This window comes from Cupressus sempervirens, chromosome 1, assembly GCF_028749045.1.
Source record: "Cupressus sempervirens isolate cs-2001-9-10 chromosome 1, ASM2874904v1, whole genome shotgun sequence".
Classification (NCBI taxonomy): Eukaryota; Viridiplantae; Streptophyta; class Pinopsida; order Cupressales; family Cupressaceae; genus Cupressus; species Cupressus sempervirens.
In genome coordinates, this window is record NC_143118.1 from 541,511,098 (window position 1) to 541,535,570 (window position 24,473).

At 38.7% G+C, this 24,473-nt stretch overlaps 1 protein-coding gene across 5 annotated transcripts in view; it reads right to left on the reverse strand.

Annotated features, from left to right (window-relative positions):
* The window catches only part of LOC149578596 (uncharacterized), a 90,207-nt gene that overhangs the window by 14,529 nt on the left and 51,205 nt on the right, over positions 1 to 24,473 (reverse strand). The gene's annotated exons all lie outside the window — the stretch shown is intronic.

Consider the following 24,473-nt stretch of genomic DNA (forward strand, 5'->3'; position numbering starts at 1 on the left):
ACCACTTAGACAGAGTCATGCTAAGTGTGAACGAATATGAAGAATGTTATCAAGTATTTAGGTAAGGTTGTGTGACCAATTGTCATGAAGAAAGGTTCAGCAATAAAATAGTAAGGAGAAGCCAAGGGCAAGATGTCTATAACTAACATGTCAGGAAGCAAGTAGAATGCATTCAACGTTACATTTAATGGTGATGGTGCTGACACATTGTGGACAATTCAAATTTGAATTCTTTCCACTAAAGTAAGCCATTGTAGTCACAAAAGAACCGTGACTTTTGTTCGTACATGGTACATATGACAAGAATGACACGTGACAATAATAGGAGAACAAGCAAGGTACAAGCTTGAGAATTCAAAATTTGAATTCGTAGATTAGGGTTTAAAAGCAAAGCACATAATGACTATATAAGAGAATGTTGCTTCAAGTAAAAAGGTTAGATTGCAGATTTAAAAGAAAAAGCGCCACAAAGCTGAGCTAAGTGTAATCTCAAAGGAGAAGGGTGATGTTGAGGAGTCACGTACAGCGTGTGAAAGATAGTGTGTTGAGGAGAAGCAAGTGTGCCTGATCAATGCAAGTGATGAAGCGTGTAGTAGCTAGCAGAGCCAAGCACGTAAGCGATCGTGTCTGAGTTGCAGAACCGAGGGAGTGCAGAGCAAAGTTGTAGATAGGTTCGAGGAGCATCAAAGTGATCTATATACAAGCTATAAGTAAAGTAGTTATTCTGATTAGATCATTCCTTTTGTTGTTTTCTAATCACTACAACAATAAATCACATTGAAGGTAGACTTTAACAAGTTCTTTGTATTAAATCCCCTAACAGGGCAGCACATTAGTTCGTGTTCAAAAATCCTTTAACCGGGCTGCTCTTAACTGGGCAACACTCCCACAGGTCGCTTCTAAATCCCTTAATCAGGTGGCACCTAATAGTGTCTTTGTAATCTTCTAATAGAGATAAGCTCTTGATCGGGCGCACTTCAGGAGAGTGCAAACTTTATAAGGATCATCTCAGACACTATGATTTTCACCCTAGCTAGGTTTCCACAAAATAAATACTTGCGGTATGTGATGCTATGTTTGTCTTTATTGTTTTTTGGCATTTTGCTTAAATCTAACCGGTTAAGTTATAGCCAGCATTAACAAGTAGATAGGTGAGAAGAAAGAGAAGTACTAAAAGTTAAAGTTATCTAGGATATACTAATTCACCCCCCTAGTATATTCACCTATGTGTGGACCAACAATTGGTATCAGATTCTGGTTCATCTGAAGAAAAGAGTCTAATAACTCAAGGAGAAAGATCAAGATGTTGAAAAGAGAAGCACCAAAGTTTTCAAAAGAAAACTACAGCTCATGGTGTAGAATAATGAGGTTGCATCTAAAAACTCTTGGAGATGCATACTGGACTCATGTGGAGATCAAATATGTGGAACCTACTGCTCCACTCAATGTTGACTAGATAAAGGACAAAGAAAATCATACGACCACAATGGATGCACTTGCCAACACTATGTCTTATGCTGAATACAACGATGTAGAGGAGACGTAGACAGCATATGAGATGTGGGAAAAGCTTAAGATTGTCTATGGCAGTCATAAGCACGTTCAAAAGGATAAAGTTGATATCCTAAGAGGAAAGTATAATGAGATGAGAATGCAGGAAGGAGAAGACATCGAAACCTTTGGCAAAAGGGTGAAGGATGTGATGCTAGTCATCAGAGCTGTTGGAGGCACTCTGCATGAAGATAATGTAGTAAGAAAGATACTGAGAACCTTGCTACCCAAGTATGCCATAAGGGTCCTAGCCATTCAGGAACTGAGATCAATAGAGAAAATGAAGGTATCTCTTGATGCCTTGATAGAAATCTCACTATGTTTGAGCTATGCAACTTCGACAATAGTGAACCTAAGGTTGAAGCTGCGTTGAAAGCCTCAATTGCACCTGTTGGAACCCCAAGTGGAAAGGAGGAAGAAAGCACTTACAGATATTGAATAGACTTGGAGAGTTTCTACGTTGAAGAAGTCGAACAAGAACAACTAGAGGCTATGTTCAGAAAGAGAATGATAAGAGGAAAAGGGAAGTTCAAAGGTAAGCTTCCATTCAAATGCTTTAATTGTAAAAAGGTAGGACACTACACTGCTAGATATCTAGAGCCAGTTAGGAAGGAAAACAAAAAAAGCTGGCCAAGCTTTAAGGAAAAGGAGAAGAGATGCTACATTGCTGAGGAAGGTGTGACTGATGGAGAGTCAACCCATTTAGACAATGAAGATGATGATAAAATATCCTTTGTTTCTATGACAAAAGAAAGGGTGGAGAGAGCCCTAATGACCAGCACTAGTAGCAACAAGAATAGGATAATCGATAGTGAGATTCCGCCATCCATCCCCACCTCTATCGGCCCTGCTATTCCATTCTAAGGGGCCTCTATGGATGCTCTAACCACATGTCTCATGATAGGAGCAAATTCCATGAGGTGGAGGCCTACAATGGAGGAATGGTGAAGTTCGACAACAACTCACCATGCACGGTAATAGGTAAGGGTACCGTAGCCCTAAATGAATCCATTAACTATGAAGATGTATATCTAGTGGAAGGTCTCAAGTATAACCTACTGAATGTAGCTTAATTAATAGACAAAGGATATAAGTTTGAATTTAACAAAGGATCTTACAAAATCTTTGACAAGACAAGTAGACTACTAGCTATAGGAGAACAAAGTAGAGGTAACCTCTTCTACCTCAATATCTCTGAGAATAACTTCTTAGCACCTAAGAATGAGAGTAGTTGGTTATGACAATAAAGGTTGTGTCATATAAATTTTGAAAGCATTGTTAAGGAAAGAAGAAATGTGTCAGAGGCTTGCCTCCTATTACTAAACTTGACAATGTAATGTGTAAAGACTACCAACTAGGTAAGTTGGCCAGTTCTAGTTTTTTAGCAAATCATTTACTTCTGAAGAGACCTTAGAGTTAGTATATACTGACTTGTGTTGTCATATGAGGACTAAGAGTGTATCTAGTGACACATACTTTATGTTGTTCATTGATGATTTTTCTAGAATGATGTGGAATTTCGACTTAAAAGAAAAATCAGAAGCCTTTCACATGTTCAAGGCCTACAACATAAAGGTAGAAAGGGAGACTGGTAAGGCATTGAAGTGTCTGAGATTAGACCAGGGAGGTGAGTTCACCTCACAAGAATTTGAGAGCTACTACCAAGAACACAAGATAAAGAGACATATGTTAGCTCTCTAGACACCAAAACAGAATGGTGTTGCAGAAAGAAGAAACCGAACAATCATAGATTGTGCCAAGATACTAATGATTCATAACAATCTTGCACAAATCTACTAGAGAGAAGTTGTGTATACCTTGAATAGCGTACAAGTGAAGAAGGGTACTAAGAAAACTCCTTATGAACTATGGTTTGGGTACTCACCCTTAGTGAGTTATTTCAAAGTGTTTGGAAGCCAGTGGTACATCAAATGAGACAAGTATCAAGGGAAGTTTGAACCAAAGAGTGTTGAGGGTATCTTTTTGGGATACTCTACTAAGAGCAAAGCATACTGATGTTTGAACCTTCAGATGAATAAAATTGTGGAATATGCCAGCATAAAGGTGGATGCGCTCTCTGAGAAGAACGAAGAGGAAAGTAAGAGAGAACTAGAAGACTAAAAACAATTTGTATACACTGCACTAGTTGAACCACTGAGATAAGCATTGGTAGAGGCAACACAAGAACAAGTGCTTGCACAAGCAAAAGTAGTTCAGCCTAAAGAACCAAGGGCGGAAGCACGTGAAGGAGAACTTGTGCTAGCCAAGTATGTGGGAAGAAACCACTCAGCTGATCAAATCATTGGAGATAAAGATGGAGTGATGATGAGGAGAAAGGCAAGAGAGACAGTATGTCTACTCTTACACATGGAGCCCAAAGCAACAAGGGAAGCACTTAAGGATGAAGACTGGAGGAAGAAATTGACCACCTTGGTAACCCGGCCAAAGCACGAAAATGTCATTGACAAAAAAATGGGTATTTAGAAACAAAATGAATGAGGATGGGGAAGTGGTTAGAAACAAGGCCAAACTTGTCTACAAGGGATATGCACAAGAAGAAGCATAGACTATGGAGAGACCTTTGCACCGGTGGCCACGTTGGAGGGAGCGAGAATACTCCTAGCCTTTGTGGCATACAAGAACTTCCAGGTATACCAGATGGATGTGAAATCTGCATTCTTGAATGGAGTTCTCGAGGAAGAAGTGTGCATTGAACAACCAAAAGGGTTTTAGAATGAAGAAGGCAAGAACCAAGAGTGCAGAAAACAAAAAACCATGTATGGATTAAAACAGGCACCAAGAGCTTGGTATGAGAGGTTGCACTCGTATCTAATCAAGATAGGGTTTGTAAGGACAAGTGACAACAACATTTACCTGAAAAAGGAAACTGAAGTTGGGTAGCTATTTGTTGTCATATTTGTAGATGATATCATCTTTGGAGGAGATGATAAGTTGAGCACGAAATTCGCATAAGCAATGAAGAAAGAGTTTGGGATGTCTACAATCGGAGAGATCAAATTTTTCATTGGCCTACAAGTATCCCAATTGAAAGGAGGAATCTTCATAGGGAAAGCATAATATGCGAGGGAGATTCTGAAGACATATGGTATGGAAGAATCTAAGTCGATAGGCACCCCAATGGTGACCGATTGTAAATTGTTAAAGGAAGATGAGAACCCTGAAGTGAATGAAATTCTTTACCAATTTGTGATTGGTAAATTGCAGTATCTTGTGCACAGTAGACCAGATATTGCACAAATTGTTGGAACAGTGGCTAGATTCTCAGCTAATCCAAAGAAATTACACATGGTTGTTGTGAAGAGGATTTTTAGATATCTAAAGGGTACTAAAGAATATGGCTTATGCTATCCTTGCAAAGAAAACTTTGTGCTTAGTGTCTTCAACGATGTTGATTGGGCGTGGAACAAAGATGCCAAAAAGAACATGATGAGGGGTGCATTCTTTCTTGGAGGAAGCCCAATTGCATGGGTCAACAAGAAGAAAAGTTGCATATCATAGTCAACAATAGAAGTGGAGTATGTAGCTACAACAGTGAATTGTACTCAATTTGCTTGGATCAAACAACTACTTGAAGGAATTCTAGAAAAGATTGAAGATAAGATGGTTATCAACTATGACAACACAAGTGCCATAAATATATCAAAGAACCTGGTCATGCACTGCAAGACCAAGCACATATACATAAAGTATCACTTCCTAAGAGAGCAAGTACAAGAGAAAGTGTAATGTTCCGAAGATAATCTCTATTCGAAGGATTGTAATGTCCCAAAGGCGATCTCTATCTGAAGGCAATCTCGACTAAAGGCTATCTCGGCCCGAAGTCTATCTCGACCCGAAGGCAATCTCAATCTGAAGGGGATCTCCGTCCAAAGGCGATCTTGGCTGAAGGATATCTCGGTCCGAAGGCAATCTCAATACGAAGGGGATCTCATCTTAGTCTAAAGGAAATCTTAGTTCAAAAAGGATCTTAGTCTGAAGTCAATCTCAACCAAAGGCGATCTCAATCTGAAAGCAATCTTGATTCGATGGCAATCTTGGTCGAAGGGTATCTCTGTCCAAAGGCAATCTCGATCTAGAAGGTATCTCAAACCAAAGGGAATCTCAGTCAGAAGGAAATTTCAGTCCAAAGGGGATCTCGGTCCGAAGGCGAAGATTATCTTTGTCTCAAGGCAATCTTGATCAAAAGGGGATCTCCGTCCAAAGGGTATCTCGGTCCGAAGGCAATCTTCATCCAAAGGGGATCTCAATCCAAGTAAATCTCGGTCCAAAGGCGATATGGAAATGACCATAGGTGGAGGTCCAAGAAATGAAGATTTGAGATGCCCAAAGCAAAGGTGCATTTCAATTGGATGCTAAACATAAACAAGATGATTAGCAAACAAAGATGTAGAAGTACTGGGATGGGTGACCTTCCGGGAAGTCCTGGTGCTTCATCTCTGTGAGCATCACCTAGATCCAATGAGTGCTAAATGTTAAATTTATTCTTGTGAGAGATGGATTTGTTTGAATTGCTACTCATGAAACATGGGTCAATGAGTTTGACTCAAAAACTACACAATCAAATCCTGATAGCAATACCACAATTTGACTGACATATCTCCTACTTATCAAACAAAGATGTCGCTCCATATGTGCTAGATCTAAAGCAAAGAAATACAAAGATAGAATAGGGTGAGGGTTGAATCCCATTGACACTGGAAAGCCAAGTAGGGAAGATCTTCCACTTCCAAAATGGTGAACAATACTGCACTCCAATAGGAATTCACAATACAAAGATATAATCCAAAATTGCATACTAACAACTTCTTACATGAAGCACTTAAATACCCCTTCAAAGAAAACTCCCAAGGGTTTACAAAAGAATGTCGACTAGCAAACACCTAGGAATAATTAATAAAAATTGGGCCCCTTTATTAATTAAATCAATCAATTAAATAGGTCTTTGTGATATTATTTAATTTTTAGGACCATTTAATTAATGTAATTAAAATATTTTATTAAAAATTGGGGACATTACATAAAGAGGTAAGCTTGGAATATGTGCCAACCAAAGAGGAATTAGCTTATATATTCACAAAACCTCTTCAAAAGGATACCTTTGAGTATCTTAGGGAAAAAGTTAGGGGTATTACCCCTATCAAGCTTGAAGTAGAGATACTAGGGCATGCATAAATCCATGATCTGCAAATGACCAATGACAAGTATGGATTGATGAGCAACAGGGACTACTCCACAAGGGAGCAGTCACAGAGAAATGATGTGCACCTTTGGCATTGTTGTCAAAGGGGGAGAAGAGACAAGAAGAGAACAGAACAAAAGGAAACAAAAGAAAATGAGGGAAAAGAAGAGAGCAAAGAAGAGACAAAAGAGCACAAGGAAGAAGAGAAAAGGGGAGAAATCAAGCAGAAAGAAGTGAACCCACAAATATGACTCAGAGCAATCAAAGGATGCGGATGCATCATCTCAGGGGGGAGATGTTGAATAGAGAGGAGGTAAAGTCATGATATTATCTGATAAGCATTAAGTAGAGAAAAAGGATATGAGTGAGGGTGCTCAAGTGTTACCATCAATGCCAAAGGGGGAGATTGTTAGCATAATTGTCTAAAGTCTAAGGACTAACCAGTAGAGTTACAAGTGTGCTCAGTAATGACTAAGTGCTCATTGATGTCAAGGTGAAGATAGAATGTCAACAAGTATGAAGCCAAGACCGGTGAAGCATCTTGAGCACACGTGTGACTCTAGTTCACAAGTGTGATTGGGGGAATGAGAAGGACAAGCCAAGTAGAGGCAGTGATAAAGGACAACCACTTAGATGGAGTTGTGCTAAGTTGCATAAGAATATGAAAAATGTAGTCAAGTATGCAGGCAAGGTGGTGTAACCGGTAGTCATGAAGAAAGGTTAAGCAGTAAAACAATAAGGGGAAGCTAAGGGAAAGATACCCATGACTGACACGTCATGAAGTAGGTAGAATGCACTCAACATTGCATTTAATGGTGATGCAGTAAAACAATAAGGGGAAGCCAAGGGCAAGATACCTGTGACTAACATGTCACAAAGTAGGTAGAATGGACTCAACATTGCATTTAATGGTAATGGTGTTGTCACATCATGAATAGACGAAAGAATTCAAATTTGAATTCTTTCTAGCAAAGCAAGCCATCATAATCATAGATACATGGTACATCTGACAAGAACAATGCATGACAATAAAAGGAGAACAAGCAAGGTAAAAGCTTGAGAATCCAAAATTTGAATTTGCAAATTAGTGTTTCAAAGCAAAGCACATAAAGACTATATAAGAGAATGTTGCTTCAAGGAAAAAGGTTAGATTGCAGATTGAACAGAAAAAGCGCCATAGAGCTAAGTTGAGTGTAATCTCAAAGGAGAAGGTTGACGTTGAGAAATCACAACAGAGTGTGAAAGATAGTGTGTTTAGGAGAAGTCAGTGTATCTAATCAATGCAAGTGATGAAGCATGCAGTAGCCAATAGAGCCAAGCACGTAAGAAATTGCGTCTGAGTTGCAGAGCTGAGGGAGTACAGAGCAAAGTTGCAGACAAGACTGAGGCCCATTTAAGTGATCTATATACAAGCTAAATAAAGTAGCTATTCTGATTAGATCATTCCTTCTGTTGTATTCTAATCAGTCCATCGGTAAATCCCATCGAGGGTGGACTTCAACAAGTTCTTTGTATTAAATCCCCCAATAGGGTGGCACATCAGTTTGTGTTCAGAAGTCCTTTAACCAAGCTGCTCTTAACCGGGCAAGACTCTCACAGGTCTTATCTAAATTTCTTAACCAGGTGACACCTAATAGTGTCCTTGTAATCTTCTAACAAAGATAAGCTCTTGATTGGGCACACCTCAGTAGAGTGCAAATTTTGTGAGGATCATCTCACACACTGTGGTTTTCACCCTAGCTGGGTTTCCGCGACATAAATACTTGTGTTATGTGAGGCTATGTTTGTCTTTACTGTTTTTTGCTTAAACCTAACCGGTTAAGTTATAGCTATCATTACCAAGTAGACAGGTGAGAAGAAAGATATGTATTAAAAGTTGAAGTTATCTAGGATATACTGATTCATCCCCCCCATCCCCACCCCTCTCCTAGTATATTCACCTGTGTGTGGACCAACACTAACAACAGCACTGTGATCCACTACAGGCCAAGTGACAGCCTTAGTTCCACATGATATGACTCCATTTTTAAGTTAAAATCCAATGTTAGGCCATCCAAATGGTATCTCAGACATTAGGCCTAGACAAATAAGTTGATCATCAATTGTAATTTTCAAGTTTTAGCATATATATCAGATCTGATGTAGCATTTTAATCATATGTTTGGCTAGACATAAGCAATAAGGTACTTATCATCATTAGTAATAGAAATCATAGCATTGAAGAAAATCAGTTTTTAAAGTCTTTGAAGGCATCTTAAGTCCAAATCATTTCAATTTCTAAATCTGATATAAGTAATGGAAATTCTGCTAACCTCCAATTTCAAAAATCAGATTTGATTAAGGCATGTTAAGTTCTGATTATATCATGTGTTGCAGAGTCGAGCATGTATAAAGGAGCTGGGACCATTCCAAAATCAAGACCCCAAGCCAATGAGGTAGGACATGCCAACAAACGACAATTTGGAGGATGAGCAAGTACCCAAAAGAAAAGGAACCAGGACAGCAGAGAGCGCTAAGACATGAAGGGCGGCCAGTTCAAATTCAACATGCAGCCTATGGTTCCTGAATCAAGCTTCACTTCAACATGGGCTAATGCAGAAGACACCAACCTCAGTCCTTTCAATATCATGATGATAGGGGACAAATTGCATGGCAATAATCTTTCTAGAGAAATCAAAAGGATGCTCAAGAACGGCATTATACAGGCTGACATCTTTCCACCTACACATCAATGGGCTGGCCGCTGAGTTAGTGTTGGAGATGGCAAAGAGTTATAAACCAGCAACAAGGGAGGTTCTCACACCGAAGGAAAATGTGGCTGTTACTTCTGTGGCGGATACAATTAGGGAGGCCTTCAACATCCCGGAACACAAAGTTAATATTCGCAAGCAAAGAAAGATGCCATGAAGGAATATGAAAGCAAGACAAATTATTATGTGAGCCTCATTAACAAGGAATGGGCAGTAGGGCCTAAGCAAACTCATGCCCAGCTGTCCAAGTTAACGAAGACTGATTTCAAAGAGGATGTAGGGGACTTGATATTGATGTTGAACCGAGTTATGGGCAGCCCCTAGGTAGCACTCTTCGAGACTTTGATGTGTTACTTCATTGTGATACTTAATGGTAACAAGATGTTTGATTGGGCATGGATGATCAGCAATAACATTGACAAGCAGTTGAGAACAGTGACTTACACCAAGTCCTTTAACATGACTTCCTATTTGGTCTATATGAGGGCATGGATACACAAGTATCCTATATTGCAGTGCTTGGGAACAGTTGAGAACCTATGTTCTATGATTGCTACCCACAGCTCCATCTCTACAATAGGGATGATTTTCTGATTGCCAATGATGCACTAGCCATGAGCAATGTAAGGGTGCTGCAAAAGAGCTCACTTGAATGATGTCAAAAGAAGTGAAAGATCTAGTGAAGTAATATGGATCACGATTCATTCAATTCTTCAAGTTCATAGACATCCAAATACTAGGAAACATGGTTTTCCCAAAGAAGCTTCCCAGTTTCCAACTAATAAGCTGGTATTAATGGAGGTGGCTAGGCAATTGTTGGCATATGATAGAATTCTAAAGAACAAGCATAAATCAAAAATCCTGTTACCACTCAGTATTGGAAGTGAGAGTTGCTCAACCCTCCAGGTGGAAAAGGCAGCAAAGGGAGAATTGGAATTCTGTTCTTTGGGATCGTATCATGGGAGAGCACACTTTAACCCTCTCTGCCAAATCAAAAGGGCATACGAAATCTAGTACGGGCATGTAGCAAATATTGAAGACCACTAGGCCAATGCAATGATGATATTGAAGCAAGAAGGAGAACATTCTCTAGGATGTCAGTCGAGTTGATAAGAGCAAGCAAGTGGATGCAGATTCCAGACCAAGTTGAGGATGATCAACATCTCGAAGCAAATTATGAGAAGGCAAAAAGGGAAGCCATAATGATAAGAGCAAAGAAAGCTTAGATGCACTAATGGTAACGGTTAGGACATTCACCATGGGATGGTTTGGTTGAAAGAACAAGAGGCTCTCCTACAAGCACTAAAGCTCCTACTAACCTATGAGCTCATGAAGGATGTTGTCTGACTTGATGATGACTCATCTAGGCACCCTAAAAAGAAGTATTGGTTTTGGAAGTCAACACAGTGAAAAGAAAGGCAGTAGGCCTTCGCAAGCCAAGGAGAAGAAAAGGAAGTTGTTAATCAAGACGCACAACCTAAGAAAAAGAAGCAACCGAGGGTGCAACTCTGAGGCAGACAATGGGGCAAGAGACACCCGTTTCGTTCACCAATGAATCGGCGACAAGTAGAGTTCTACTTATGTCCCATTGGATCTTGATGAGCATAAAGTTGACTCACCCCCTCAACATAATATGGAAACATCAAGAAGGAAATAAGATTATTGATGTGGAGTTGCTCTTGCAAGATGGTGAGGATCACACACAAGTTGAAGCAAATCTAGAGGATAATCAAGAAGTCCAATAACAAAACCATGAAGAAGAAAGGTTAAGGATGAACTCAAAGTGATCATGGAAATCGCTTGGCTACAAAGTAGAATGGAAAAACCGGATACAATTGAGCATGTCATAGAAAGCACAAATGGACTAGTTAGAAAAGGTGAAGATGGTAGGCAAGGCACCAACTGAGAAATTCAATCATGTCACAAAGGATGCCTTAGGAAATCACATTGCACAAATGGCGATCCTGAAGGTAGACAAGGCAAGAGGGGAGATTGAACCAAAGGAGTAAGACAGAGACGAGTATGAGTTGGGACGAACCACTGAGAAACAAGAAGTTGAAAAGGCACATGGGACTATCCAAGCTCTGGATGAAAGAATACAAAAGGAACTAGCAAAGAAGTACAAGGCTAAGATTGTGAGCTTAAAGAATGTCTGCAACAAATCACAAATCCGATATGGCAGGCAATTCCAACTTTCATTCACCCCATACCTAGTTCCAATGCATCTATGGAAGAATCAGGGGTAGGGCTTATGGGGCAGGAAGTAAGGAGATGGGTGGCATCTGTAAGTGAAGAAGCAAACATTTTTGTCAAGAAGCTCATTAATACATATGATACCATGCTCTCCCTTCAAGAATGAATTGAGGGGTTATTGAGATAGTACAAAGATTGCTCATCGAGGCAAGCAGAGATTCTCTCTCATTCGCTGGCACTCATAGAGGTTCCATTGCATAAACTAATAAAGGATTGAGTAGTAGAAAAGGGACGGGAGGTTGATTTCGTTGCTTGGCATCAAGTTGTAACTTATAGATGAGATGTACTTAAGCAAGTTGAGCCTCATTGCGTAATCACAAAAGATGTCATATTAAAGATGAAGAATGAGATACTAGTGTATGTGAGATCTATGTTGCACCTAGAGATGGATGGCATTAAAAGGCTGACTGTAGAAAGACTTCAAAGAAAAGTTGGACAAATTTGCTTTGCAATTCGAGGCAACGAATAAGCTTGCGGGTTTCATGACTTTGTATAATGCATTTGAATGGAAGAAGTTATGTTCTAATTATATGGGTGAGGTAAGCTATTATGAATACATGCTTAGATTGATGCCAAGTGTCCCTATGGAAATAATTGGTGAGATTGTGTCCAGATTCATTGAATGTGAAAAGGAGGATGAGGATGGGGCGCACAATTCCCAAGGTGATGAGGTGGCATAGCCCAAATGGTCTTAAATTTGCTCATTGGTTGATTAATAAATGCCTTATTTTGATTAGCCCATTTACTGCCAAGTGGCATAGGCCCATGTGGCCTTCTTTCTTATTGATCCTTGGTTGTATTTGAATTCTCTCATTGGTCTACAAGGCAGTGACTTTGTCTACAAATGCTCTCTTCTCATTGGTCCTCGTGTCATTGCACCTTATCGGATTGTTATGCATTTGAATTTTCTCATTGGCCCTTGAAAAGGAATGTGATTTTTCTATTGGCCCATGTGGTAGTGCTTAACTACAATTGGGTGAGCATTTAATATTTGTAGCATGTGGCTATGAAAACTCTAATTAGGGCTTATGTGGATTCATTTGTGTCATTGATTCAGATTCAATTTTCGCCATTCATTGTAATTGACCCCTCTATATAAAGGCCTTCTCACATCATTGGTATGATAATGTTGAAGAATTGTTGCAAAATAATGCTAAATTTGCTCTACTTATCATTGTCGTGTCTTGCATGGTGATAGTAATTGCAATCAAGTTGGAATTGTTGCATGGTCGCCTTCATCCTCTCTTATAATAGATTTCATTCCAAGTTGCTAAAATAAAGTAAAGTAAAGTAGAACTTGCTTCAAGTAGTAGTTGAATGAAAGTAGATGTGAATGTTCACGTGCATGACTTGAATAAATCCAGGCCATTGGCCTCTTGCTGATTGTAATTGTGCCTTGTGTGGTTAGCTGGTGAATGGCAATACTTCAATCAGCACTGAATCTTTAGTTTACATCAACCTGATGGGATTGAGGAGAAAATATTGATTTTAAAATCTTAAAATATATCTTAGAAGCTTGCACTAGGTGGGTGGAGTTGCTTACAAGATTGCATCTAGTAGAGCTCAACTCCATTCATGGTTCCTTGCATTCAAACTTAGGAGTAGATAAAGAGACAAGTAAGTTGGAAAGTCAAGAGTTGAAAACCAAAAAACAATATTTTCATTGTACATTCTGAAGCTATATCCTTATAAGTGGATTGTCAAATCTTGACAAACAACGTAAATTCCCAAGTGTTTACTAGCATATCACATCATTTCATTGAGCGATTGCCCACAGTTAACAAAACCTTGGATTTATTTCATGATCTTACTTTGCAAGCTTAGCATGAGAGATGACTTTATTCAAGAGAGAATTGAGTGTTTCATGTTTCTCCTCAAAACATTAGGTATTTCATTATGCATGTTGTAGTGGAACAAAACTCACATCAATAGTTCCATCCCTCCTTTCATGTCAAACTCCCACCCTCAAACTTTGAGTCCAGTGCTAGCTTCTGATTTACTGCTTGGTTTCATACCTCAATCACATACTTCTTCCTGTCACTCCCGATAGAGAGTGTATTCTTCCAGTTGTGATTTCCCTTGGATGTAACTAGCCGGCTCCTTCTCAGAAGGGCATCGTACCTAATCTATTCTAATGGAATTACCACATAATCCAGGAAGAAAAGTTGCATACCAATGGTCACCTAGTTTTCCAATTGGTTTGATGTCATGATGGTTGGCACTAACCAAATAGAAAGTTAGTGGCCAAAGTGTCAACTTGCGTAAGGAAAATATTGTGGAAGAATCTATAAATGAAAGCACATAAATTAGTAAGGTCAAAGATGTGAAATGTGCAAGGGCTATAAGCTCTAACAGTTCTGATTATTGTAGCAGCAGTCAGACTACTTTACATTATCCTGTGGTAGCAGCCATTTCACTTAAGGAACATGCTTCTAGTTTGTTTCTACACAAAGGTACTCCATTATTGGGTGCTAAAAATGAGACTGGTGATGTAGATTCATACCGTGATGAGTGTGATTTTTCAAATCAGACCTTGGAATATAAATCAGAAAACTCATTGATTGGCAATAGATCCCAGGATCGTAACTTGGAGGGACTTGCAGTTACATTGGAAGTGAAGGTGTGCAAAGAGATAGTCAAAACAGCAACTTCCACTTACCAGTTGAGTCACCTTTTGAGGTACATAGCAGCAGTACCTTGGTTGATGATTTGTGCACTAATAATAGCACACATTATGTTGTTGATCATGGTATTAGCATTTGCAGATACAGATTCATAACACGGTGCAGATTTTGATTTGAAGAGCTTGCACGAGAGTTATGAAATTCAGAGACATCATTTGGTTGGGGAACTTAAGGTGGTTAATGAAAGAATGATTGCCACAACCATAGAGCACTTTGAAGTTTCTTGTCAGATGTTGGCTACCTATGGTTGAAGCACTCTTGTGAAAAATGAGCATTGTGATGGTGGTATTTCCCTTACAAGGTATCATACAGTTCAAGAAGTCATTACAATAATGAAACAAAATTATTTACAGCTATTAGCTGATAGAGACTATCTTCTCAAGTGGGATTGCACCAATTATGATCCACTCAGAGGAAACAAAGAGGATGTAGATGAGATCGCTCATGAGCTAGGAGTGACAATGGATTCATTGGAGAGAGCACAGTTGGCCCTTCTTGAGTCTCATTCATGGATTGAGGAGCTCTTCGTGCACTTGAGTTTGGCACAATCTTCGCTAGCTACAGATACAATACAGTTGTCCACATCGGCAGTTGGTGATGACCTTATATTCACGGGTTATAGTTGTGAGCAAGTTGAGGATGTGGCCACACTTATCACAGTTATGGGTACAGATGATACAGTTGAGATGAGTGCTCTTATAGAGAGCAGCAAAGAATCACATGATGCATCAGATTCTCCTATGGTTACATCCACTAGAGGTGTTTGAAGCCAGTGAGTTAGATGACAGTAGTTATATTCAAAGCTATGCCAATAAGCGCTTGACCAAGGTAGGAGCTTTTTATTGTGACTGCATAGGGAGGAGTACTTATCAGTACTTTTCTGATCCACGCGCAAAAGGATTTAATGATAAATCAGTTGAAATTGGTTCTGAGGTTGTAGCATCCTTCGTGGGATGGATATTTTCCATCTGCTATAGATAGGATGAGTGACTGCAAGTTGGACTACTTGCAGAGTTAGCACATCAATGGAATCCTAGTAAAGGATGGAGATAGTGGTAGTATAGCAAACACCTTTGAATGTTCTATATCCACAGTAAGAATGGATGTAAGATTAGTGTGCTTTGGGACCCAAGTGATGACAGGGTTAGAACTGCAATTCGAATGATTCTCACTGATTGGCTTCACCACTTTGGGCATGGTGAAGTTGAGTTCAGTGTTGAACAGTAGAAGTTTGAGGATTTTCTTCCTGACAGACTTCTATTCAAAGTTTGGGATCCTTCTTGTGCATCGGGATTTCAGACAGAGCTCATTGAAGAGTTTACATAGTGAGGAGTACTTTAGGATTTCCTTTTGATCCTCCTATGCATGACTGATGCACAATTCAATTTTGCATGTGTTGGACAGTGTGTATGACAACTCACCTTGCGCAGTTTCGGGAAGCAAGCTTTGTCAACCTTTCGAGTTGCTCCCGTATGGGATGTTGATGCAGGAGCATCCAGAGGTATAAAGGCAATCCTGTGTCACCCAAAAAAAAATGTACTTAGACTTAGTTTCTGTTTCATGTGTTTTCATTTCTAGATACCCATTTGGGTCAAATAAAGGTTCCAACTCTCACAGTTCCACTATCAGTGTTCTAGGATATAGGTTTTAATCACCTTGGGATACGTGTAAATGCCGAAAAAAATAGGAGTATGTAATTGAGCCATCATTTTGGTGAACTAGAAGCTGTAAATTGGTCGGAAGATTGTCATTGTAATTTAGAGCATTCTAGAAAAAGAATCAGGTCAAAAGGCCCCACGGTTTGAAATTATCACAGTTTTTCGGTTTCTAGAGACATCCTAAGAATGCTTCAAAGTCAGGTTAGGGGCATTAAATGACCTTGAAAAGGGCCGAAAAATGGGGGATGAGCGAAGCTGATCCATAGGGCTATAGAGCGCTTCAAGAGCTTTCCGAAAATGTAAACGGTTCGTCAATCGGAGCTACGGTTCAAAAGTTATGCCTCCCAGAAGTTCTGTTACTGTTTCTGGATTCTTCTAATTTTGCGCTGACTTCTAATGTGACTTCTAGAGCCTTCTATTTGGTCGGTGGATGCCTACTAGCACTTTCTAGAATGTATTCCTAATCCTTAACCCTTCAGGGTCTATTTAAGAACAATTCTGGCATTGTAAAAGGCAGTTTGAAGTGGAGTTTGAGAGGAGGTACTAAAAGGAGAAATTATCTCCAGATTTATACTATTGTAAGCCCTTAGGGCATGTCTTGAAGTCTATTTTCTCTGTACTGAATGTATTAGCATTTTCTCACAGTTAATAAAATTTTCCCTTTCTTGTTGTGTCCATTTTGTGCTTGGGTTGTGTCCCCATCAAATGTTCACTCCTACGACATCTTAAGCCTGATTCATTTCAGTTTGGCAGATTTTATTAGTTAGATCGGTGATGATGTTACAGGAGCTAGTTGTTGATCACGAGTACATTATGTAGTTCTACCATCATTGGACTCTAGGTAGACTGTTGTTTTTTTGTTTCCGAGATTGCTTGGGGACATGCAATTTCAGGAAGGGCGGATTGCAAGTTCCCCTTTTTAGCTCACCTTGGGTTGCAGTGACAATTAGCCTATCAGTGACCTTCATAGGCTAATCAATTGGTTACAAGGTCCTAGTTGGTTGAGCCAAAGGTTATTTTTGCACTCGAATGGTCAGGGATGTTCAAGATTGCTCTTCATTGGAGTCAAATTGGCTCACTTACTATGTATACTGAGTTACTAATTCGGGAAAGTTAAGGTTACTATTCTGAGAAAGGCATCTGAATAGTTGGTAGTAGCATGGGATTGTGGGGACTTTGGCAGTGCTTCTAGTTTGAGACTTATTACCTATAGTAAGTCAATTATTGTCAGTGTTGTTTTTGGCAAGGCACCTTGGCATCTGGGTTAGGCAGTGAGAATCTAGTTTTGGAAGGAGTCTTTCAAAGAATTTAATGAGCTATTAAAATCATTCATAATCATTTATTAAATTACAACTATGTAATGACTAAATATTAAGTTTTATATTATAAAGTGTGCTCATGTGCAATGAATGTTCATTTAATTACAAAGTGACTTGATGCTTATTATTGGAGGGAAATATAATAAACTATTATATTTCAAATATTGCAATAAAAGAAAATATTTTCAAATGTCTAAGTTATGTTTTGAGTTATGAAAAGTGTGAACAATGAGCCTCTAGCCAATTTGCATTTACTATTATAAGTGCACTCAAATGCAAGGATCAAACCATCCTATTGTACATTTTGATATTTGTGAAATTGGTGGTTGAGTGGTGCCTAGGGTTTGAGCAATTGGAAGCTGGAATAAAAGGAAATTCCTCCAAGACTTTGCACTTTGAATTGGTTGTTCTTTGCCAGTGAATTGTTCCAGCAATAACCTCATCCAAAGGTTATGATTGTGCTTCATTTGTGATCAAACTGGAACAAATATTCAGCGTTTAATCTCAGGAAGATTTTGCAAGTTGGAGAACAATCAATGAATGCAGATTGCTGCCAAATGAAGGTCAGCATTTGGGTTTAGGCAGTTGCTCTTCATTTGCAGGTTGTCACCAATGATTGCAGGGCAGCGATCTGAATATTGAAGGCAGTGTTAGTCATTTCAGGGGTTGCAATATCATTTGGAGAGGCTGTGTGTGTTTGTCGAGGGCTCATTTTCATCTAAGGGTGCCAGAAAATTCAATACCAGCATCATCGTTGAGGAATCTACATTCTCCAGCTGTAATTTCTCAGATCAGTTCATGGCTTATGAATTTCAGAAATCCAGGTTCATGAGTTATTAAAAATAATTATTGCTGTATATTCATTGAAAATTTGAATGTAAATACTGGCATACAGTTTAATAGTAAACTAAGCTTGTGCGAGCATAATTGAGTGTCTATCATTTGATTTCAAGTTCTGTTATTTTGATTCTATTGTTATTCAAAAATCCAAAAAAAGTAAATATTCTGAAAAACACAAAAAAAAACATTAAATTTGCAAAAACAAGACATTCCAGTCACTGTGGATTTGAGATAGACCCATCAGGATTCTGACCTAAATTCACCAAAATAATCAATGAAACATGAACCTTCATTTGGATAAGACCACGGTCTATGCCAGGAAAACCCACAGGCCATTTCAAACCCATAACTAGATTAGGATCCATAAACGGGCAATATTGCAGAATCCAGTAGCATGGGTTATAACTTATAAGTGAGAAAATTATAAAATAACAGCATGAATCATGAAGGTCTATGTGGTCTGTAAGGCCTTAATTGTAAAAAATGGCTGCATCTCAACATTGTTATGGAAATTGCCCCCAAATCCCCACATGGGGTGATGCCGCTTGGCCCCATTAGTGGCGGTTACCCCAAGACCCCCACTTTAGTTTTAAAAGAAAAATAATCCTTTTGGGCCATTCAGATGGAACTGCAATTTTTTTCTTGCAAAATACATATAAATTTTGTGTTTGCCAAATCAATCTCAATCTTGAGTTCTCTAACAAACAAGACAGACCCCACAGAGAGCCTTGTGATGTTGGGCCAAGTATATAGGCTCCTAACTATCATAGTTTATGACTCCATGTTGTGATTTTTGTTTTTTCTATCACATATATCATTCTATATGAATCTTGTATACCTAAAATGTTAAGCTTAGAACCAGAAGAACATAGCTGCAATAAGTAACATTATAAAACTCAAGATCAAGACACTTGAAATTTATCCTGGGAAAGCCCTCCAGCCTGAGGGAAAAAACCCCAACCACACTCAAAGTAGATCATTCATTGAAAAATCAAGAGATTCAATGTGGAGCTTCACAAGCTTAGATAAAAAAATAACTTCTTCATCAAGACTTCACATATCAGACACTAGTAGTATAGGATTAGACATCTACAGAATATAAATTTTTACTTTTGAATCTGATGCAGAGACTTGGCAACAAAAGGTGGTTTTACTCAACAAAGATGCAATATTGCTCAATTTCCTTGAGAAATTGCTTTATCTTCAAAATGTGTTCACAAAGCTTGTGAAACTTTCGCCACTTGACACCCTTACTAAGATCCTTCAATAACTTTCCTTCACCAATCACCAAACTATAAAACTTAGAAAATTGCACTTTTAGGCCTAATGCCTATTAGGCCTCCTAACTCGATTTATCCCAAACAACTTAATATTTCTCCAAAAGACTTGGCAAGTAAATTAGGGATTTTGATACCCTTTTGGAAGTTCTTAGAGATTACAAGGTTTCAGATTTCAACCCTACTCCAGCATCCCAGAATGGTTCTAAGACTCACAAACCTAATAGGCCTAATTAGGTGTAGTTTCTTAAGAAACTACTCTAAAATGGGTTCATGGAATTGAAATGTTGTTGCCAACAAGTTCCTTGACTCCAAACTACACTAAATCCACTCTCACTTATAGCCAAATCAATACTTCCTAGCCATCTGATCCTTCAAACACAATCACTAGATGCTAAATACATTGAGATATTTAGCCTAGGGCAAGGAAGGAAAAATAGGAAACTCCATCCCCTAGGCCTGTGCCTTTGGAATCTGATTAGTCATCATCCTAACTTGATCCCTCCAAGTGGCCGTACAAATCCACTGATGGGAAGTCAAGTTAGGGCTGTATTTTGCTGGATACCCTAGATTTAAGGATTTTGTAGACTAGTTTTACACAAATCAACACTACTTGCTCCCTATTTGATGAAATGACTTCAAATTCAATTGTAATAGCATGCTGACTCTCTCCTCTATCCAACCATGTCACTTGTAGGTGCCAGAACATCTGTACAAGTCCAACCAATCACAGTTACAGAAAAAATGCACAGGAATAGGGTATATTTTATTGATTTCAAAAGTATCCTTCCGTACAATGGTGCTCTCTACCTTGAGAGAGATTAAACCTATCTAATATAGCCTCCCTCCAATGGCTACAACCATATTTGGCTGTTGGAGGTCGTTTTTCAAGTTTTTGCAACTTCTTGACAAAAAAAAGTTGCTAACAACTTTTGCAACAAAGTGCAATTTTGCTTCAAACAGCAAAAACCAACTCCTAACCTTATTAGATGACTAAGATAGGACTAAAAACATACTAAAACCATAGTTTAGACCTTTTTTGGCCTTATTCAACCAAACTAAAGAAAGAAAAAATCCTAACTAAGGGTCATATAGGATAAATACAAACAAGATTTATAAACGTCTTGATGCATTTTCCTTTACAAGTGACCAGGACCTAATAAGACTAATCACCAATCAAATCATGATGATGCCAATCCTAGTTGTTGATGAGATGATGACCCCTTTGTTCCTTATCTTTGCATGGGTGCCCTGCACCATACTCCTCTGGCCAATTGAACTCAAGTCAGTTTAGTTGGAATGGTGGAAAACTTTGCTCTAGTCTTTTCAATCTGAGCCTTTGTCATCCAAGTGCCTTCCTCCAAAGCTTTGCCTTGCCACTTTACCAAGTATTCATAATACACATGCCTCCTTGTTTGTTTGCTTATCCATTTGTCAACAATGCATTCAATGTTTGGTGGTTCTTGGATTGGTAGATCTTTGAGAGTTTCCTGAGATTCAACCTCACTTTCTCCTGCACCACAATCCTTAGTATTGATAGCTTTATAGGCATAAATATCAGAAACATTGAAAATCGGAGAGAGAAATGTCAGGTGGAAGATCTATTTTGTATGCATTTGGGCCACATTGTTTCAGGATTTTGAATGGGCCAATCTTCTTCATATGTAACTTTCTGCCCTTAGGGAGTCTTTCTTTCTTCAAATGTATCATCATCGAGTCTCCCACCTTGAACTGCACGTCTCCTTTTCACATTTGTTGTTTGCTTGTATTTCATAGTGGTATGTTGCAGTCTTTCCCTAACTTGTTGGTGTATATCCTTCATGAGTTCTGCAAAGTCATCAACCAATGCACTCTTCTGCCCAATGTTCTGCACCTCTCTAAGTTCAAGTACCCCTCTAGGGTGTGTCCCATAAACAATTTGGAAAGGACTACATCCTGTGCTCCTGTTTGTTGAGTCATTATATGAAAACTCTGCTTGAGGTAGTATAGTGTCCCATGATGTTCCATACTCCTTGGTTAGACATCTAAGCAAATTGCCAAGTGATCTATTTGTGACCTCAGTCTGACCATCAGATTGTGGATGGTATGCTGAAGACATGGCAAGATTGGTTCCTAGCCTTTTCCACAAAGTCCTCCAGAAGTGTCCAATGAACTTGGAGTCCCTATCAGACACGATGGTTAAAGGTAACCCATGAAGTCTCACAATCTCTTTGAAGAATAGCCTTGCAATGCTAGACACATAATTAGTTGTTTTACATGGCAAAAAGTGTCATTTTTGAAAATCTGTCTACAACAACACAAATATTTTCAAAACCCTTCTTGGTCTTTGGTAAACCTAATACAAAGTCCATGCTTACAAAGTTCCAAGGTTTAGAGGGTATTGGTAGAGGTGTATACAATCCTGCATTAGAAGTCACTCCTTTAGCCCTTCGGCATACCATGCAACTTTCCACAAATCTCCTAACCCATGTCTGCATTTTACGCCAGCAATAAAATCTTCTTACTAGTTCAAGAGTCTTATCTAGGCCAAAATGACCTGATAGGCTGTCACAGTGTTTTTCTTTTATTATATTCTCCCTCATAGAGCATTTAGGGATGCATAACTGATTGCCTTTAAAAAGAAGACCTTGAATGAGAAAATCCAAGTATTCATTGTGATACATGTCCCCAAGTTCTAAACAAATCTCATATGCAGTCTTTAAGTCTTCATCCTCTTGGTACATGTCCCTTAGTGCTGAAATGCCAACACTCTCCAACTGGACCTCCTGAATGGTAAGATTTCTCCTACTCAAGGCATCTGCTACCTTGTTAGCCACCCCTTTTTTATGCTTGATAATGAAAGTAAATGCTTGCAAGTACTCCAACCATTTAAGATGCTTGTGATTCAACTTTTCCTGCCTGTTCAAGAAACTCAAAGCATGGTTATCAGTATAAACAACAAATTCTTTTGGTAAAAGGTAGTGCCTCCACTTTTTGAGTGACTGGACCATGGCATACATCTCTAAGTCATAAGTGGAGTATTTTTGCTTAGCCTCATTCAACTTTTCACTGATAAAGGCCACATGCCTGCCTTCCTAACTTAAAACACCACCCATGGCTTTGTTACTTGCATCACACTCAATAGTGAACACTTTGCGAAAATCTGGCAATACTAGTCTGGGTTGTTGGGCCACTCTTGTTTTGAGGTATTCAAAAGACCTATCTGCTTCATCTGTCCATACAAACTAACATTTTCTCCCCCTTTGATAGTGTTTATCATTGGTGCACAAACTCCACTAAAATCCCTTATAAACTTCCTATAAATGTGTGCTAGGCCATGAAAACTTTTTACCTCACCTATAATTCTTGGAGTGGGCCAGTTTAGAATAGCTTGAATCTTTGAGGGATCCGTCTTCAAGTGTCCCTTAGAGATGACAAAACCATGAAATACTAGTTCCTCCTACAAAAACATGTATTTTTCCAAATTTATCTTTAAATGTTCTTCATGTAATCTCTTCAATACCATGTCCAGATGGATTAAATGTTCATTTCTATCCCTGCTGAAGATTAGGATATCATCCAAGTAAACTACTACAAAGAGGTTTATGAAGGGTTTGAGGACTTCATTCATTAGCCTCATGAAGGTACTAGGGGCATTTGAGAGGCCAAAAGGCATGACTACCCATTCAAACAAGCCCTCATTGGTTTTAAAGGTTGTCTTCCATTCATCCCCTTCCCTTATTCTTATATGGTGGTAACCACATATGACAAAAGAGTTTACACTTTAAACATCTTTATTAAAAAAAATACAAATTTACAAAGTTGAGACTCGATCTCATAAACTTACATTTCAACCATACCAACTTTCTTTCTGAAATGATCAACCTTCACTTTAGGAAAAGGCTTGGTGAGAATGTCAGCTGTTTGATCACCTGTATTAATATATTCCAACTGAATAGCTCTTCTTTCCGCCATGTCTCTTGCTTAGTGGTAAGGGATTTCTATATGCTTGGATCTCTCATGAAATACCGGATTCACAGACAACTTGATACAAATTTTGGTTATCACAGTGTATAGTGGTAGGTTTGAGAGGCTCACCGAATAAACTAGAAAGTAATTTTCGAAGCCACACTGCTTCTCTTGCTCCCATTGCTACTGCAATATACTCTGCCTTAGTAGAACTCTGAGCGACTAAAGCTTGCTTCCTGTAGATCCATGAGATCATAGCTGATCCTAAACTGAAACAACATCTTGATGTGCTTTTTCGGTCTTTTATACTTCTGGCCCAATCAGAATCAGTATATCCATGTAACTCCAAGCTGGTATTCTCATATTTAAGTTCATACCCAATAGTGCCTTGAAGGTACCTTAATATATGCTTCAAAACAACAAGATGTATTTCTCGAGGTTCATAGATGAACTAACTTAATGCATTCACAGCATAGCAAATATATGGTCAAGTATTCACAAGATACATCAGAGACCCAATTATCTGTCTGTATAAAGTGGGATCAATAAGTTTGGATTCAACACTTGCTTGCTTTAGCTTGTGTAAGTTGGTTTCCATAGGTGTTGGCATAGGTCGACAGTTCCACATTCCAAATCTTTTCATAATATAGAGAGTATACTTCTTTTGATATAGGAAGATATTTCCAAATTTCTGATGAACTTCCAATTCAAGGAAGTAATGAGGAATCCCTAAGTCCTTCATGCAAATTTAGAACTCAATTCTTTCTTACATTGATTAATGAGATGGTCTTCTCCTATAATTAGAAGGTCATCAACATAAAGGATTAGAATCAACATATCACCTTTAGTTACTTTAAAGTAAAGATTTGGATCAGCATCATTCTTGGTGAATCCAAGACTTTGAAGATATTTATCAATCCTTTCATACCAGGCTCGAGGAGCCTATTTGAGTCCATATATAGCCCTTTTCAATTTACATACATAAGAGGCAGC